The sequence below is a fragment of the Corvus moneduloides genome, chromosome 9, assembly GCF_009650955.1.
Source record: "Corvus moneduloides isolate bCorMon1 chromosome 9, bCorMon1.pri, whole genome shotgun sequence".
NCBI lineage: Eukaryota > Metazoa > Chordata > Aves > Passeriformes > Corvidae > Corvus > Corvus moneduloides.
The window spans coordinates 18,824,370-18,840,682 of NC_045484.1; positions in this window are offsets into that span (position 1 = coordinate 18,824,370).

Genomic DNA, 16,313 nt, shown 5'->3' on the forward strand with positions numbered 1-16,313 from the left:
ACATTATAGGATTAGTGTGTTTTCTGTATAAAATGGTAATTTCAGACAATGTTGACAGTACACCAAATTTTAGATTTTGCTTTTCAAAGTATAGTTGTTTGTGCAAAGCATTTTAGACCTGCTGAATTAATGATTTTGGTCACTCCCTAAGTTATTTAGTACTTTCACCTTGTTCTTGCATATTTAGAGCTCATGTGACTTTGCTATTATATGTAAAACCACTGAAACTAAGCTTGAGTACCTTTAAATTATCACAACTCTCCATTGTTATTCTAGACTCCTTTTTATAATATACAGATATCACTGGCATAAATATTTAATAAAGTTATTCATAAAAATATGTAATAAACATGAATGGCTTTGATAAGCAGATATTTTTTATTTCTATATTTCACAGTGTTTTTGAAGACTTGTTGGGGTAGGTGCTTTTCCCAGGGCAGCAGGTTGCCTTCAGTGTGTGCAGCAGTAAGTACATGGATAATTCTGTTGAAGTGTGGGAACTTTAGCAGGACTGAAGTCAAAGTGAAAAAACATACCTTGATGGAGAATACCCAAAGGCAAGGCAGACAAAAAAATAAAGGGAAAAAAATGTTGTTATACTCATTTTAGTCATAGCAAGTAGATACACAGAGGTTAAACCACTTGCCTCAGGCTATAATGAAAGACTGTGAAATAGTAAGGAACATAACCTGATTTCTTTTATCAATCCAGTCTTAAGCATGGGATATCCTTCCTTTTGGAGAAAATTGTCTTATGTAATTTTTGACTATGTCAGAGTAGGATATTTCCCTGCTGTAAAGACTTGTGAGTTACATCCTCTTCTGGTGGGAATTCACAGCAACTCAGTGGGACTCAGAAATTGTGGAAAGGTTCATGGTAGTATGTTACTAAAATAATTTTGCTAGCTTAATTACTGAGAAATAATGACTCAGTTATCAAGAAACTGTAGGTGTGTAGAAGTATGTGTATATGTCTGCATAGACCAGGGATGCAGCTTTCCAGTTTTATTTGTATGTTTTTCCATATTTCTTTAGATTTATTTATTTGAAGGGCTTAAATGTAAATCTGGCTTGTGTAATGTGATTGTGTAAGAATGCAAATCATATTCCTCACTGTCTTATTTACATATTTGTGTACATAACTCTTGTTGATAAGACCTAAATTTACCTAACACTTACTACAAAGAAGAAAAGGCGAAATACCCCAAAATCAGAAATCCCTTCAAATGTGAAATAAATGGGAAAAAAAAGAAGAGAAAGAGGAATTTTTTTGCTTGTTGTTAAAAGTCCTATACTGAGTTCTATCCATTTTGGGGCTTAGTTCTCATGTGCCAACTCTTTTCGTGCTTGTTCCCTGTGAAATGTATGGTTGCTCTTAGGTTCAGTCTGTGTCACTACTGCGATAGTTTTCGTTCACTCCATGTTGGTGATTTCAAGGCTAAAGTGGCTTTCTCATGGTCATGAATTTCTATTTATATAATTGGTTGTGCACTTCCTTTCTTTCTGGAGCAATCAGAGAAACAGCCTCTTCTGGTGTGCCAGGCAGTTAATTACATCATTCAAATTCTGTTTGTGTACTTAAATTTATGGATGTTTTGTTAGTAATGTACAGAGAAAGAAAATGGAAGATAGTGATGTGTCCTGAAAAGTAATGTTAAATTGTCACAAAAGTCTTTAAAATTTTTAATTCCTTAATATGGTTCAAAGTTGTTTCTCTTTTTAAAAATCTGTACTCAGCACTGTGCTTGTGACACAGTATGTATATGTTTTCTGCCTTCTTAATTTTAAAAACTAAAGATCAAATCAGCTTCTTTGAAAGTTACTCACCAATCTAGTTTTTTAAAACCAAGGACATGATTTGACACTTCTGTACTCTAATTACACTTAGAATTAAGCTTATCATTGAAGAATCTGGCTTAAAATAGAGAGAAAAAAAATCTCCATCTGTACTTAACTTGACATTTGGTCAATAGACACATTCCATGGATTTTCCTTCAAAGAAAACAAATTCAGTGTGTTAGAAAAAGCTTCTCCTTCCATATAGGTGAGAGGCCTTTGAAGTCAATGACACGGTGTGTAGTTTCTGCTCAGCTATTAAAAACTTCTGCTAAGTATTCTCAGTCGTGTGAGCAAAGGAATTTTTGCCACTTGTCAAACCTCCAACATAAAGTTTGTTCCCCAGCTGGCTCAAGCTGGAATATTTAACTGTGTCTTTTGTCCCGAAATAAACATAGCCTAGTTATATTTGTGAGACTGAACAATTCCCATTGAATGTATTAATGAAGTGGTCTTTGGCAATTTCCCCAGGCTTTTGACAGTCAAAGGTTGTTTAGATAAAGGGAATATTGGTGAGAAAAAAATCAATATGAATTTAATATGAAATTATGAATTAAGCCTGTTAAACTTGCATGTCATGTTAACTTTTCACTTTTAAGTGTTTCAGATATTTTGTCTTTTCTCCACTAAAATCCAATAGTCTATCTTAATAGCATTATCAAACCTCATGCAGGGTTTTATTTTCCTTTAAATTCTTTCAATTGTCTCCCAGATACTAGCACTGATAGAGATTTTAGGGCACAGGAAACCCTAAAATATTTCACTGTGTCTCTGAGAAAAAGAAGTACTTGAGAAAAATATTGAGATTGATTTCATCTGTCTGTAAATACTTGAATAAGAATCTTCTTTCTTGTTTTTCCCCCTAATTTTTTTTTGCCCAAATGGTATTTGTTTAGAGTACAGTTTCCTACATTGTACCCCACACTAAGTAGGATGTTTTTTGACTCCTGCTGAGCAAATAAAGCCAAAAACTTTGTCTCAGCTGAGGGTTTTATTCAGGTCATATTTTAGATAATTTCTAGAAATATCCTCGGTTAGAATTGAAGGTTTGACTGTAGGAACTGGGGTCTTCTTGTTCCTATTGTGCCTTTTCCTTAGCCTGGAATGAAAATACTTCAGTTGACTTTAGTGGAAGTGAGATTTAATTAGATCAGACCATGCTAAATGTGCAGATGCATTCAGAATGGAGAATGTTTTTCTGTAATTGCTCTATACTCAACAGTTATAAATATGTTCATAAAGTAGCTTAGACCGATGGGAGCTGATGAGATTGAGCGATGTAATTATATACTTTTGCCATCTAGTACAACCAAAAAATGTTTATCTGTTTTTTTTTTCTTGTCTATATTAATAAGCTGTAGAAGTAAATAAAAATCCCTGCAGCAGTGGAAAGCATAATCATCCTGATTGTTTATTCCGAAAATCCCATTCACTTAAAGGGCTGGCAGTCTTGTCTTGAGTAGCAGCACTGAGCAGATGCTTTTGTTGTAATAGCCAGAGAGGAACTTGGGCTGTAAAGATTGCATTTTTAATAGTAATGCAGCAGTTTTGGCATAACAAACTTTGTAGTGCTGTCCATGCATGTGAATTCCTGGGCAGCTCGTGGTGCAATCCTTACAGGTACTATTTCACAGTGATCTAGGTGATATCTGAATATAATAGCTCTTCTGAGCCTTATGTGCAACCATATGCCCCTGCCCCCCTTTTAGACTCACTGGTGTAATTGCTGTGACTGGTCCTATCAAGCATAACGCATACTGATATTAATCATCATTCTTTCGCCTGTCTCCCTCTGGGGTTCCTCCTCTGCATCTCAGCCTGCTTACTCCTTAATTGTATCTGGGGGCCCCAGATTTTCCCTGCATTTCTCAGTTTTTGTCATTAGATCATTACTGCTCTGCAGATGGACTCAGCCTGCATTACCTTTGTTGGCTTTTTGCCAGACAGCTACTATTGTTTAGATAGTGTTCAGGTAACCCATACTCTACACTGCACTGCCAGAGCTTGCTCTAAAAGCAATTTTACAAACTCACTCAAGATCTCTGGGAAGCTAAAGGCAAAAGATAAAAAAGTAAACCATCATCTTCTATAAGTAATTATAACTGTCTTTTAAATTCACTTACAAATATGGTAACAGATAGAAATAATATAAACCCAGAAGAAATTCCCTAAATGATACCCAGCTGTACTATGATGCAGCATTCAGAATAAAATTACTACCTATAGATTTCTAATATAACTCCATCCATGAGACTGCTCACTAAGATATGATGGGCAAGATGGGCAAAAAAGGGAAAAAGGACAACTTCAGGAAACATTTCCTCCCTAAACTTTATGTATAAGCCAAAAATTTTTCACATTCTGGCTGCTAAGATCTGTCTTTCTTTTCTTACAGTCCCCAGGGAAAAAGAGCTGTTTTCCTCACAACAGGCTATAAACAGTCTTTGAAAAAAGAGTTTGCCCAGGCAGCCCTGTTGATGTGCCCACAGGGATAGGGAGCAGTCCCCTGCTTGATAGAGAGGGTGGTTGGAAGCACTCACCACAATTTTCTACCATAGCAGGCTACTACTTTCCTAAAGAATGATGAAAATAGACTTCCCTTCATTCCAGCATCTATGGATTATGTCAGATAATAGAAATGGGTTTATGCATGGATTCCTTATTGACCAGTTGCCAAATTGTTACTGATGCACTTGATTTCCTCATGTTAACTTAATTTATAGCGAACAACTGTAACATAAGGAAGCTTTCATGAAGTCAAACTAACAACCAACTGGTTTGCAAGTATATAAATTGTACCTCAGGTAAACTTTGCAGAGCCAGTCGCCAGGAGGCCACTGACTGCAAGCAGCTTACAAGGCAACAAAGGTTTTTAGCAGATAGGAAGAAAATTCCGCTTATGTAATTCACAGCTGCACACAACCTGCCTTTTAAGGAGTGTGCTGGGATTTGGCACATGACAGTGTCCTTTTGCCAGTTACTTCTGCTTGAGCTTTGAATTGCCACCTTGCACAATGACTCTGCCATCAGTTCTGCTCTGTGTCTTCCAGAACACTGCTTGCCTGCTGCTGCCAGGCGGGGCTTCTCTGCAGATTATTAAGCCCCCAAGGAGCATTGTCGGAAAAGAAAAAATAATAAATAGAGATGATTTTAAAACTATACAACTTCCTATTTTTAAAAAGATAAATGGGAAGAGTTTTTATTGTAATCTGTTCAAGCCAGAATTTATTCCTTGGTGTTTATCTTATGAAAGAGCCAATCCCCACATATTCAGATGCAGCTTCCTGAAGCTCAGCTCCTTAATTCATGTGTGACTCAAAGTGAACTGACTTTTAATTCAGTATTGAGCACCTGTAGCTCTCACTGTCTTCACTGGGAGCCGTTTGTACTCATCATTTGGGATAATTGGGCCCTTGGAGATTCTGGCAACAGTACTTACAGGCATGGCCAGGAGGCATCCCTGCCTGTGGCACAGTCGTGGCAGCCTGTGATTCCAAGGGTTCTTGCTGAGTCCAACAAACTCTAACAGTGAATCAAGGGACAAAAATTCTAACCCTAAATTTTGGGGTTTTTTTCTCTTTTTTTTTTTTTTTTTCCATTTCATTTTTCGGACAGGCATACATTTTCATGTAGCTCTTTGCTCAAAGCCTCCTCCTGCTCTGCAGAAACTGGTCCTATCGATGAGCTTCCAAACTTTCTCTGCTGAAGGAAGGAAAATCTGCAGTCCTGAAGGCTTACAGCAGTTTCAGACTGCTTCTTTCTATCACAACTAAACCACATTGCCTGATAATCCAACTCTTCTCTCACTTAATTCAGAATTTTTAGGCATTTAACCAACAAAAGCCCTCAGCTGATCTGTGCATACTATTTTGCCTTCTCTGTGGTTCACTTGTAATTTGCAGATACTATTCATTGCATTTTGTGGATGCTTCTCACTGAATTTGGGAAATTAAGCAGGTTTTTGAATGTCTTTTGAATGGTTGGCAGTAAACCTTGGTATACAATTTTAGAAAAAGTATTAAATCATCAGTAACTAATGGTAATTGTCACACCTGGTAGAGATTTTAAGTCTTTTTAGTAACATGGTGTTGTCGGTTCTCAGCTGTCAAAGTATTTAGCAGAAGATTTAGCAGTATGACTTTAAATTATTGTAATATTAGTGAAACAAGATTACCACACATGGAGGGAGTAACAGAGAATTTTATTTTCCATGCAGAAGGCTGTGAAAAATTTCCTGCTATATTTAAGAGATGGACAAAAGGCTGCAAGCAGAGAGAGAAGAGGACATTTAACAGCTAAACAGCCGTCAAAAGACAACAGGTACATGGATCCTCCTGTGTGCCAAAAAATCAGAAAATATATCTGATTTGAAAATTGCCATCCTGAGCCCTTGGGATTAGACCTCACTTCAAATACCTAGTAAATACGATTGTGTACAACAGGGTCATCAAGCTCAACTTTTGTCAGGAGATGGTTAAGAATGAGAATTCTCACAGTCTGTGTATTTTCCTATTTTGTGTTACCATGACAGAGGATTTTGAGGACTGAGCTGCACTGCTCTTTTTTTTTTTTTTTTTTTTTTTTTTTTTTTTGTCTCTTGTATGGAGGTCTCAGACTTAAAATCAGGAAACTGCCTGTGAATTTATTTTATGTGGTTTTAGGGAGGCCAAGGGGCAATACTTTTTTGGATAAGAGGAGAAAACTCTTGGTGTATTACAAGAGCTGATCAATGGGATCCCCTCATAGAATAGGATTGCAGTCAGAGGCTGTAGCTGTGGGATCTCCTCCAGCCTTGTGAACCATTGTAGCTACACTGGGCTCTACTCTGGTTCGTGGAGAAACCAACAGTATCAAACTCTCTGGACAAAATTTCATAAGGAGGTCAAAGTGTCTTACCCCTCATCTTTCCTTACAGGGAGTTGGATTTTTATTCCTGTGCATTTTGGAAGAGGTATATTTTCAGACAGGTAGGTGTGGTAGTTTGCTACTGCACAGGATCAATTCGTAGAAGGGGGGTGTTGACTTTTGCAGCATCCAGAGCACTGGCTGACATGGAAGGATCAATATCAGATGTTTGGATGATGAAGTTTTGACAATTGTTTTTATATCAACTCTTTCCTAAAGCAAGGGAGGGAAATTCTTTCTTCTTTGCCAAGGTCTGCATAAAGCAGCAGTCACTTGTGGCAGATTGCATATTGATCCATGCTTTAACATTAGCGGTTCCTGATTCTCCAGGATGAGAGAAGGGCTGTCTGCATATTTCCATCCCTTCCTCTTCTGCTTCAGTCAGCATGTCAGCTTAGCACCACAGGTTCTTTTCTGCTTCTCAACAAAATCTATGGGCTTTAAGTGGCGGGATGGAAGTGGCAAGACAAGAAAGCTGGCCCAGGGAGCTTGAATATCACAGCTGCTTCCTGGAAGGTGCCACGGGGCAGATTCTGCCTCTCATGCCAGCTACTGTGGGAAGGGCTCAAAGGGCTTAGACCTACATCAGGCACCTGCACCTGAGTCCTGCTGCCAGCCAGTACTTCCAGAGCAATTCACAGTGCTGGGAGCCTTATGGAGTCACAGCGTCACTCTTCCAGGGTTACAGACCAATACATACAGAATGAATACACAATAGTAAGCAGTGACTTATAGTCGCTACAAGACTTTGTATTCAGGTTCTGGTTGATTAATTAGGGTTTTTAATAGGGAAAAGATGGCAGCTCCATCTAAGCTATAGATAATGGCAGCATGCTGACAGTTGACTGAAGGCTGGGTGAGAACAGTAGAAATGGAAGTGGTACTAGGTTGGTGATAGGCCTTACTTTCATAAAAGGAGCAAAAAGCAATCTCATAGCTAGGAGAATTTAGTGAGGCTGTACAGGATTCTTCACAGTGCTAAGCTGAGGCAGGAAGCATAGAGACTGAATAGCAAATAGTTTGAATAAAAATGAGCTACAGCTGTTGAGTGGGGAGACAGTGTCTGCTCCCCATGAAATTCCAGGTAAAAAGTAAAACTATGAAAATTAACTTTGGAAAATGTGAGACACATAAAAATAACTGGAAAATGTGACTACTCTAAAATTTTTATGTCATCTTGGTAGCCAGAAGACAAAGTAGATGAATTATTTAAAAGCTAGTTATGTTATAAATAGTTTTGGGGGGGGAGGGGAGGGGGTTTGGTTTAAAATTACTCTGTCCCTATAATTTCAACATTTTATTTAGGATTGAGAGGCAACTAAATGAAAGAGAAAAGAAGGTGAAATACTATGATAGGTGATGTTAAAGTCTAGAACTTCAGTTAAGCTGGGGAACAGTTATATTAAACAAAATTAATGTTTTGAAGAGACTAGGGCAAGAAGGATAATTTCTGGTCTCTAGGAGACAGTGTAAAGAATGAAAGAAAAAATCATAAGCCATATAAAAAGATGTCTTTACTGTTTTTTAACAGAAGCTTTAAGTTAGAAACTGAAACAGGAAAAGAAAAATGCAGAAATACATCAGACCCAAGGAGCTGAAACAACTGGTGAAGATCAATGTATCTTCCATGTAATGCAAGTAAATATTTTCTAGTAACTTCTGTCACTAAAGCTGTGTCACAGCTGAAAACAAGATTTCCATGCATCAAAAATATAGAACAATCTCCATGACATTGAAACCAGAACTGTACTTCAAAAATTATAAAGTATTCTGTCTAGCAGCATGATAGGATCTAAAAAGTGTTTCCATGTGATTTTTTTTTTTTAAGATAAAAATTTCCTAAAGGTTGAAAGGAATGAAAATGTTTGGAATAGCTTATTGGTGTTCATCCAGTTGTTGCTTTCCTGATTAAATGTTGCATAAAAATAGATGTAAATTAAAAAGTGTAGAAACTTTTCTATTAAAATTTTACATCAGTAAATCCTTAATGAAATAAAGATTAGAAGTTTGACATGATTTTAAGAAATTTGTGTGGCTTCTCTGATGCACAAAATATATATGTAAGCTGTGGGATGTTATAAGGACTTTGCATCTAAATACTTTTATCTGACTCAAGATAGGTATGTAAAAGAAATTTTAAGTTTTTAGATAAAAAGCTCCCTATCTAGGCGTTACTTTAAATAGTGCTCTGATTGAAATGATGATGATGGTTAGAAAAATAAATTTGACTGATTTCCAGAATTTTTCCAAGATGCAATGCCCTTTTAAGGGGATAATTTGACAGGGAGAAAAAAGATTTATAATGCAGAGCTACTTTCATCTGAAGTTATGAAGAAACTACCTAGGCCCCATTATTACTACTATAAATAAGATAACTTCTGAAAAATCTAGCTACTTGTGAGTAGGAGCTAATCCATGACCTGCACTTTACAGATCTGGGTGCATGGCGCAATTTTTTAGTTTAGCAGCCAAAGCAAAAAATGGTAAAAAACCCCAAAAAACCAGAAATAGATTATTGAGGTGATGAACTTTTCTACTGATATTTCATTAACACCTCAGCATGACATAAGAGGCATAGACTTACTCTATCTTTGCCATCCCCTGGGAGCAGCAGAGGGGATGGAATTTCCCTTGTCATAGAGAAGGAGGCTAAGCCTGGGTAAAGGGTGAGAAGAATGATGCAGAACTCTGGATTTCCCAGATAAAATCTGGTCAAAACCATTGTCTTCAACATAACTGAAATCTCAGTTTTAGTTAAACAATTTTTGCATTTTTAGTTAAAGAATTTGGGGGTGTGAGGGGAGACAGAGTTACCATCTCCACACAATCAGGATCCATGGCTGCCCATCCATCCTTAGAAAAGACAGCTACAAAGATGAAACCAGCCACAGTTTAGAAGTGCTTTTCTAGAACTCCAAGCTGGTTTTAGGCATATGGTGGCCAGCTGTTGTCAGGCTCATGCTGACATGCCAGGATTTGTAATGTTGTTCCCAGTGCAAGTTTGTCATATACTACTTTTAGAACAAATTTAGAGGAATAGAATAGAAACGGGAAGGAGCAACTATTTTTAAGACCTGATGTTTATCATATTTTTGCCAGGATGAACATTGTCAGAGTTGACATAATCCTGAGCATTTGATTTCAAGGTATTCATTTTTCATGCTCTCCAATACAATTGTGGAAGTGCAGTGATCATCCTACAGATACACCTGCACCACTCAGCAAGAGAAAACTTCTGAATCAATACCTCTGCTCTCTCAGTGATATGGCTCATGCAAGCATGTATATTTGCAAGGGGGAAATTGTATGTCACAGACAGTATTCCTAAAAAATACTGTCCCACCTTCCTCAGAGGTGGGACGAAAGGGTTTATGGGTGATGAGGTTAGTATATTCCATTCTTTGTAGATGATATATGTTAGGGAACTATTTCACTTCACTTTTTATATATACAGAATCAGCAAAGAATGGCTACTTGACAGAAGTGAAAGGCTGGAAAGGAAATGCAGGCACCATCTATTTGATCTCATCCTCCTGCTCTACAGCAAGGATCTCTTGGGAGATGGTTGTCATACTACTTCTTAAAAACCTGCCAGCTGCAAGGGTGTCAGAGCTTTCATACATAGGCTGTTCCAGTGCTTAATTGTCCAGGGCTTGACCACTGACAACTGCTTCCTAATATATTAAGCCCCCACTGCTGTCACTGAGTATTCATAATTCCTCAAGGAACCATGGAGAAAATCTGTCTTTATACTTCTCATTGCAATACTTCATGTAATTGAAGAATTTACAGTCTACTCTTCAATTTTTGCACTCTAAATGGAAGAATTCAGCTTTTTTCCACCTTTCTACAAAGCTTAACAATTTACAAACCTCTCAGCATTTTTGTTGCTCAACTTTAAGTTCTCACTAATTCCTCTAGCTTCTTCCTAATGAGGCACTTCAGCCGTGACATCGTCAGAGGAAAATGGAATTACTGCTTGTGCTTAAGGGTGACCTCCCAGACAATGTTCCTTTTCTTGAAGCACCTGCATATTATTAATTTGACTTATTTTATTGCTGTGTTGTTACTCTCAAACCTTTCTTCAGTGTTGCTGCCAGCACAGTAATTCCTCAGTTTATGTTTGTATATTTGCTGTTTTTGCTTTCTAAATGACGTGCTTTATACTTTTTCAATGCTGTTAATATAGAAACACCAAGGCTTACTAGAATTATGTATTGCCCATGGAAGGTTGCCATAAAGTATCACCTGATTCTTAGGATTAAAGATTATTAATGTCTATTTACCAATACCTTGTTATTTTATTTATTGTGTTTGTCACTATGCTCTGCTTTGTATATGCTTATGCTTGCTCATGCATACTTTATGAATATAGAAATTAGATCTCATTAGCTTGGTAATTAGGCCAATGATAAACAGCTGTTTGTTTACTGTGCAGGGCAAGATTTCTACAGAATTTCCTTACCTTTCATGCACAGTTGTTGTTTGGAATCTCTGTCGCAATAAAAACGTTTATGGAACTGTAATATCTGCTCTTAACTGTTATTGCCAGCTCAGTATGATATCAGACAGACAGAAATAAAAGTGAATTGGAGTATCCTTTAGACATCTAAGAAGCCATGTTCTGATGTATATTAGTAAACCACTTAGATGTTCCTGCCTTAGACTAGCGTACTATAGGCTGTACAAACATGCAGACAGAACTTCCAAAAGACAGCAATGGAATACAGACAGAGGGATACACAGCAATATTATATGTCATTTCTGAAAATTGATTAGATTGAATGTTAATAACATGTAGAAACCTCTTACAATGGAGGTTTTCAGATCACCTACTTGCCCTTAGATTTCAATCCCCCTTTGTCTTGGCTGCTTGCTTCCCCCATATCCAGCATTCCCAGGACAAGTTCCCTGTGGATTAGTGATGAATCAAACCCTATGAGAGAAGAACTATTCTTAAGAATTAATATTAATCTTTTGGAGGGTACATGATAGCAGGGTTTTTTTTTAAGATCAGAATAATGCTTGTACCCCAGTGCTGCAACACCTGTAGAAATGAAGGCATCAATCCAGTGTGGATAACCACAGTGCTCTGAAAAAGCTCCCAGCTGGTGGAACTATTTCTGCATTCCTGAGTTCATTGATTAGAGTCAGGCACAGGAACCTGCAAAAAAAAAAAAAAACAAAAAAAACCAACATAAAACCCCCCTAGAAACTTACTCTTATTCTCAGCTCTCTGAAACAGCATGTGTTGGTTGAATTAACCACCCCTTCATCCTGTAGTATTTGCTGATTATCAAACTGGGAGGTAACCACTGGATATGTAGGCGAATTCATGTGGGGGGGAAAAAAAAAAAAGGGATTACAGAGACATCCTTCCCTTTCTGGACATCCTGGAGAGTTCCAGATAGTAGAGCAGGGAAATGTAGGAAATCCTTGCAGAGAAGGTTACATAAAATAAATTACCTTCTCATTTAAGGCAATACAGAGAAAGGATCAACCTGTTCCTAGACAACCCCTTGTTTCAGTTTCTTTATCCAGCAATAATCTGCTTAGCTAGTTGAGTCTTCAGGTTCCTAACAGCATAAACCAAAAGCTCACTCAGGTAGAGAGGCCTTTAATCATGTGTTCTCTGTATGCTTTTTCATTATGAAAAATGTCAGTGTTATAAAGGAAGTAAACATTGCCCATAAGATTATTATTTGCTAAAAAGTTTATCAGAATCAGGCAATTAGCTATCTCATTAGCCAGATTGCCAAAATGTAATTGGTATTCTGTGTTTTGTGCTGTGATTTTTTTTTTCCCCATTGATTTCTCCGGCCTTTCAGTTTATTTTTAGAAATAGAAAATGTGTCGTTCTGACTGCTTTTTTCATTTCTGAGAAAACAGAATGTCCCACAGTGGGAGAGTTTTCAGGTATTCATCAGCTATTCTTGAAAAAACATATGATCACACCATGGCTGCTCTGAATCTCAGTAGATGAAAGTGGGGAAATAAATTGCAGAATGCTTTAGGATGTGAGGAGTTGAGAAGAGTACGTATATTTGAGTCTATTTTTTATAAATAGCTGTCTTTTATGAAAAACTTTGTCCATAGTGCAGGAGAAATCTTTGCTGAGTGATGTGGGATATTCTTATTCAATATTAAAGTTGTCTGAAAACTGTTTTTCCAAATCTCAAAATGCTGCTGTGTATTCTGAAATATAAACAGAAAACTTTCAGTATTGATTTTTTTGTTTAAATCTTGGAACAAGTAAAGTATTTAGTAGGGTGGACAGTGATTTCAGGACTTTGCATTTCTAAAGTGTTTGCACTCTGGCACAATTGGCTGGTGTTAATTTGACTTTTTCTTTGAAATCAGTGGAAGTCTTATGTATTATAGTCTCTTTTTCTCTCCTTTTTTCCCCTCTGCAAGTTTAATGGATACTTCTATGGAATGTGCAGTCATCTCCCCATACCTCAGACTCCAAAGTCCAAGTACGGGGAAGGGAGCAGCCTTTAGAGGAGAAGGCAGAGAGGCCAGAGCTCATCCTCTGCTGAGTGAGGTCTGCTAGGAGATGTATGCAACATAAGGCTTCTACACTTTTCCAGGTCCTGTCTCAAAGTACTTCTGTGGTTTGAGCATGATTTAACAGCCATGTTCAATTCAGTTACAAAATCTGTTGTGTGAATCTCTTGGGAATGTGTTGTCAAATAGCAAATGAGAGTGACCGAGAGCTGGCCTGGAGATAAGGGGCTTCTCAGCAGTTATCTCTGCCTTCCTGGTGACCTCTAGGATTCCCTGGCAGGATTTCAGAGACTGTGGAAGACCTTATAAACAGTAAAACAATTGAGAATCTTTATTTTCCATTATTTTCTTCCCTTGACATTTAATTTTTGTTCATCAGAATATGATTGAAATTTGTACTATTAAATGCAATCAAAATTTCCCCAAAATGTTACACAGCTATTTAGTCATATCATTCTGTTCTCTGTGCATTTTCCCCAATTACTCAAAATATGTGTGTGTGTAGACCTTCAAAAAATGTTCTTTTTTGTCTTGAAAGCTCCTGTTCACTTACTAGACTAATTTGAAACTTGCATTCTGTGAGAGTTGTTTATAACATACAAAGCAAAAATAAAACAAACTTTTTCTTAGATGATCTCTGTGACAAACCAAAATGAATTAAGTACCAATTTCAACATTAGTTAGCTGTGAAGAAGTATGTATTCTTTGAAATAATGCAAAATTATAAATTTAAGAGACCAGTGACATTTGCAAAATGTGTGGAACTCATCAAATGAATTCTTTTTGTGATCTGTGTTCTCAAGTCTAATTAATATTGATATTGGCTGGCTATGTTGTAAGTAGAGATTTGCTACATATTTAACAGTTGTTACATGCAGCAGGAGACAGAGGGCTGGTTTCCTGAAAGCATGATTGTGTGGTAACTATCATTGATTTTTCTGCATTGGAATGTCTCCTGTGTTATTTTTCAGGCTATGTTCCTATTTCCAAAGCAATATTTAATTCCAAACTTACAGATTTAAATTCATAAGTATCTTGTGAGGAAATCTAACTAGTGTTTATGAATGCATGTAAATCAGGTAAGTTCCTTTCACTGTCTGTGATATGTCTCATCATTGCAAATTATGTAGTCCAGGATAATGAGATTGGACAGGTTCCCTCCCTTTCTGATACCGATAATATATAGTGAGTATATTGGCTCAGCAGTAGATGATGCACTGGCAAAATCCCCCCTCAGTGGAGTAGCAGTACACAGTGTGGAAGCAGAAGTCCATCTTCACTGGAGGAGGAATTGAGGGAAATTTTAAGCTAGAGGCGGCGCAGCTGGCATAGCCCTGGTAATAGGCTGGGGACAGGACCTCCAAATTCTTAGGTAGGAGAACATGAGTGGGGTTGCTTTCTACCCGCTGCTTCATCTAATAAACCAATGATGAAGACAACTTAGTGGAAATCAGTTGTGCCACAAATTCCTGATGCAAAAAGTAATCAGCAATCAGAAGAAGGAGTAGAGCATATTGACAGGACTCTAGTGTATCCTTAAAGCAAGATCAAATTAAGTAAAATTTTACTATTAAAAAGTAGTTGCTGAAACTGGTTGTAGAAAGACTTCAGTCCTTATGGTCTTTGAACCATGAGGTATTGCATGTATCCACAACCTCAAAAGAATGTATTTAAATTGCTGGTTTCTTGTATCTTGTAGGAGGCAGGGGTGTGAAGTCAGAATTCCTGCTATTACTGTTGATGACAGATCCCGGGTACTACCCTCTGACTGCTTGCCATTAATTCAGGATAATTAATGAAAAGGAAATCTCATGGTTTGGAACAGAGATTGGATCAAACAAAAATCCAAGAAAGACACGTTATGTAGTCATCACATTAGGAGGTGAACGTTGGTCCAAAGAAGAACACAGCAGGTGAAAGAGAAGAAGATGCATGAGCTATTTATGTGGTCTTTTGGACAGCTTTACTTTGAAAGGAGTACATCATTTATGTGCAATTATGAGGAAAGCTGTGAAAAGCCACTGCTGGAAAGAAAGGGAAATAGGGACATTTTCATTGCCATACTCCCTTCTACTTTAAGAAGTGACAGGTCACATTCCAGTGAGAGAATTGTGGTTTCTGCTACAAGATCTGTAAACACCCCAAAAAGTTTATGGCAAATGAAAGAACTGTGAAATTTCCCTCTGTTCTCTCCTTTCAAATTTATAACCTGAAAAATGATCCTGTACAGTGCTGTGAGAGAGGTGAGTATTAAAAGCATTTTGCAAGGCAGAAAGATTTCTCTGGATTTGGATTACTTTATGTAATGAATCTCCATCCAAGTATGACCCTAAAAAAATTATGGAAGGTTTATCTTTTGATCCTTACTAGTTTAGCTCACGATTCTGTATATTTTATATCTTGCAGTATTGTCTGCTGATGAAATTTGATAAAGGTCTAAAATTTTGTGGCAGGAATGACAGAATAGGAGATGAAGGATCATGTGTGTTACTCTTTCTTCAGATCTGCGTTTGGCTGGTAGTGCAGCGCTTCTTGCCTGTTGACTTCGTGGGCTGTGTATGGTTAAAGTACTAGGAAAGGAGAAGTGTCCTTTGATGTAGGTTTGAAAAAGCACAAATGATGAATTTCTAGTTGTGAAGTGAATTGAATTTCAGAAAGAGTTGGGTGGCTTTAGAGAAAATCCAGGTTGGTGTCTTTGGCAGACTTTGCTTCCACAAAGGCACCCTGAAAAAAAAAGGAGAAAGTCCCTTAAAATCTAATTACCTGATACATATTCCTAGCAGGGATTGTCTCTTTATTTGCTGAGAGGGCATAATGGGAACCTGATTTTTGGCTGAGGTTTGAAGGCAGTACAAGAATATAAATAAAATATTAATAGTTTTGCACAAAAGGAATGTCAGTATTATTGTAGACCTTTTACAAAATAATTCATTCTATAAATTTACCCTTTTTCTTTTTGAAAAAGGAATGACAGGACCATTTTTTCTATAAATAAATATCTTGATTTACTTTAATATTCCATCTAAATGAATTTTAGCTATGTGTTAATTTATCATTAATCTGATT